The sequence below is a fragment of the Schistocerca gregaria genome, chromosome 11, assembly GCF_023897955.1.
Source record: "Schistocerca gregaria isolate iqSchGreg1 chromosome 11, iqSchGreg1.2, whole genome shotgun sequence".
NCBI lineage: Eukaryota > Metazoa > Arthropoda > Insecta > Orthoptera > Acrididae > Schistocerca > Schistocerca gregaria.
This window is the reverse complement of record NC_064930.1, coordinates 126086693-126090424: the sequence shown is the minus strand read 5'-3', so window position 1 is coordinate 126090424 and position 3732 is coordinate 126086693. Positions and strand designations below refer to the sequence as shown.

The 3732-nt window shown below is 40.9% G+C and overlaps 1 non-coding gene across 1 annotated transcript; it reads left to right on the top strand.

The window, feature by feature from the left end:
• The first annotated feature begins 456 nt into the window (after positions 1 to 456).
• Positions 457 to 531, top strand: Trnar-ucu (transfer RNA arginine (anticodon UCU)). Its single transcript has one exon. It is a non-coding gene; the product is annotated as a tRNA-Arg (tRNA).
• Positions 532 to 3732: the final 3201 nt, after the last annotated feature.

Genomic DNA, 3732 nt, shown 5'->3' with positions numbered 1-3732 from the left:
ATCTGAGGTCATCAGTTTCCTAGAACTTAGAACGACTTAAACCTAACTAAATTAAGGACATCACACACACCCATGCTCGAGGCAGGATTTGAACCTGCGACCGTAGCGGTCGCGTGGCTCCCGACTGAAGCGCCTACAACCGCTCGGCCACATCGGCCGGTCTATCATGTATTCTAGAAGAGTTGCAAGGTCGTCAGTGGCGCCTGTTCTTTCGAGAGCAGTTACTATCTTCATATCTATGGTTAAACGTTACCCAGACATTGACCTTCGTCTGTGCGAATGCGCACAGGTTGCCGGAACTCTTACGGGAATCGTCACCTTAGTGTGAGCCAGTAATGAGTGGATGGACAAATACCTATTAAGTACATTACGTATGCGGATTGTGGACGGTTGGGGATGTGAGTCTCACGGGAAGCGTGCGAGGGATAAATTCCTGCAGTCGTGCTGTTCATGTGTGCCCTCGATGGCTCAGATGGATTGAGCGTCTGCCTTCTAAGCAGGAGATTCTGGGTTCGAGTCCCAGTAGGGGCACACTTTTCAGCTGTCCCCATCGAAGTATATCAACAACACCTGTCGGCAGCTGAGGGTTTCAATTAATTATCAGTTGTGAAGGTGATTCGATGAACCCTTTGCCAGGCACTTAAATGTGTTTTGCAGGGTATCCATATAGATGTAGATGATAACTCGTCCCGTGTCGCACGTGCTCAAAATGATTCATACTGCAGAATGCATGCAAACATACTCACCGAAAATACGGACGAATATCAAGTGCAGGCTGCCGAGTGCTGCATATCCAGCTTTGACAGATCGGCTTTTCCTGCCAAGAAGAACAGGAAGTTGCTGTCTAGGAACAATCAGAGGTAGAGGAAGGGTTGATAAATACTCCTTGACTTGCAGACTAAACGTAAATAACGAAAATACATTTTTGGTAAAAATTGGTCAAAACATAATCGATTGCCCTCCGTATTGGATTAGCTGTTTTGAATATTGAAAATCTGACTTCAGATTCGTTTTCAGCGACATTAAAAATATATATGTAACACTCAGTTCATGCAAATCGAAGTAATAATATAACTAAATGTTTTCCCTAAACTTTGAACACATTTTTTTCGGGTAACTATTTTCTCAGAACGGCATGCAGCATAAATTAAAAGTGGTTCGTTCTCTTAACATCTACCTCTGACCCCTAAAAGTAAACACTTTTCTTAGGAACTTATAGCTATAATATGACATTTGTTAATATTAACTAATTTTTGTGTAGGCATAAGGAGTGAAACAAACCCTCAAAAATCGAACTCAAAGTTCGAATTAGCACTGTATCGTTAAATTTAAGGTTGTTTCATTGCGGTTAGGTATACGCTCCCATAAATTTTATGTTTTATCGACTGATGTTATCCATTTTCAATTTCAGAGGAATAATGTAGTATCAACTGATGTTACCCATTTTTGAATTCAGGTAACATATGAGGTGCCACACTGCACGCGCTCTGCGTACTCCAGTCTCGCAGGCCCTTGATCAAATCATAATTACGGGCGCCATTTTTTATTGAAAATCTAAAATTAAGCTCATAGTATTATCACTCGTAATTCCCAAACAGATCTTTCGAATGTATTTTCATTGTCTCAAAAAGAATTTCAAATGTACCCTTTTTTGCTCATTTGTATGAGAACCTGGCCGTAACGCCGGAATATAGTCACTAGATTTTTTTTCAGAGACGCTGTACGTTCGCGAGAAGACTTTCGTTCTGCGCGTGTCGAAGGACATTCCTCAGATATTTCTGTGTGTGTGCTACTCAGTCGTGCCATTTAAGTGTACATCTTTGCATAGTTTTCCTTTCACGATGTAAACAGTGTTCCGCTCAGTTGCTAACTGGCCAGTGAGTGGTTCCGAAGGTGTCGGATGTGCGGTGCGTTCGGTCTGCTAGGACAACAGCAGACTGGCGTGGTGCGATGGCAGAAGCAGACACTGAGGGAGCTAGCTGCTGGGACGCCAGCGAACAATTTATGCCAAGTAAGACGAAGAGGACTATTCTAAAATTACGAGCCGTCTAAAAAGTGTTTACCATTGGTAAATCTTGCTGTTGAGTCTGACAAAACTGACAGTTTTTCCTAGAGATACAGGAAATCCCCCCACCCCCACTCAATGAATATTTGGTTGTGATGACAGGCCGATTGGTAGTGTAGCCCGAGATCTAAGTTAGGTTGGAAGGTGGTAATTTGATTGAGAGTTGTTTACGCCAACGATTATGAATGCCGACTAAACGTTGTGCGAGCAGATTGCCCTGTAGCGTAGCCTAGTGTTTCCGTCCGCGCCACGTTTAACACACTTTCTCTAACTGTGTACAAAAGTCTCACAACAGCCACAATAACTACGTTTCTGGTGGGGGGAGGGTAGAGTCCACTATGTAACTTTCACGGCAAATTTTAGTAACCGCATAAACTAACCGAAATAGAAGCGTCATTTTAACTATATTTCCTTTTGTGGGAAAATAATGGTTCTCCTCTTTTGGCAGCAACTGTAATATGTAGGCGACTTATTAGTTTTTTTTAAACTCTGAATCATGATCTCAATAGACGCAGTGCTTTTTTTACGTTACTTGATTTGTGGTCTATAGTAAACAATGCAACGAATTGGTAAATTCTTTGAAGTTTGACGTGTGTTACATAGACGACGTCTGCAATGTTCGTAAGGCCAAGTTTGCATATATTCGGGGTCTGTTTTTTTGGCCATGTACTGTATAATTAAGGGGAGGAGGATTATGTTCAAGGAGCAGTGCATTAGCAGTCTATGGAGAAATTGAGAATTTGGATCTAACGAACGGCATGCTCGGGCAGTTCGTGCTATTCTGTTGACCACTGTGTAATTCGGACACAGTGATCATTGCCTCTCCCTAGTAACCAGGGGACTCGGGTGCTAATCCTGGTCTGGCACAAATTTTCAACAGTGCCCATTGACTAAAGTCTGTGCCCATTGTCAGCTAATATCATTGTTTCGGTGTTAAATAGTATTTTGTTCGCGATACGTGGTTTAGCTTTTTCATGGATAATAGCTTTGAAAAGCGTACAGGTTATATTGATATTCGCTCGTCGTTAGTCCAAGGCAACTATAGCGATTTATAAACACAGTTGTAGTTCGTATTAAGCCCACATACGTAATTGTGTCCTGTGTTTCTTTACCAAGAACTACTCCGTAAGTAATTCCCCTGTAGTGGTATTTTGTTATAGTATTTTGTTTAAATATTTATAGACTGCAGGCTTGGATGAAATATGAAACACATGTCCGAAGTTCCTGTTGATATTGCAGATACTGTTTCATCCGTACTAGGGGCCAAAACATTTCATCAAATACAGAAGGACACAATTTGTCTCGAGATTTAGCAATTTTTCGTAATAGAGGCCTTGCGTCGATATGTTTTTCTCTAATTCTTGTTTGGATTTAATCTTAAAACACACTAACTCTTCCACCACTTATTCGATATGTGTTTTCATCCCTTTCGTAGCCTAGAGTTCCTAAACGGTCGATAATATTAATAATTTCCTTTCTCAATTTTATTTTCTGTAAAATCTCCTGTTTATGGTTATTGCTAACATGTTTCACGTTCTCACTTTTATTATTTTTATTTTTCTAGTTTTGTGCCTTGTAGCCAAATTTTCTTTGAATCTGGTTTTCAATTCTGAAATAGTAATAGTTGAAGGTCAAGAGAAGATTGCGGTCTATTTGAGGAGAGTGGC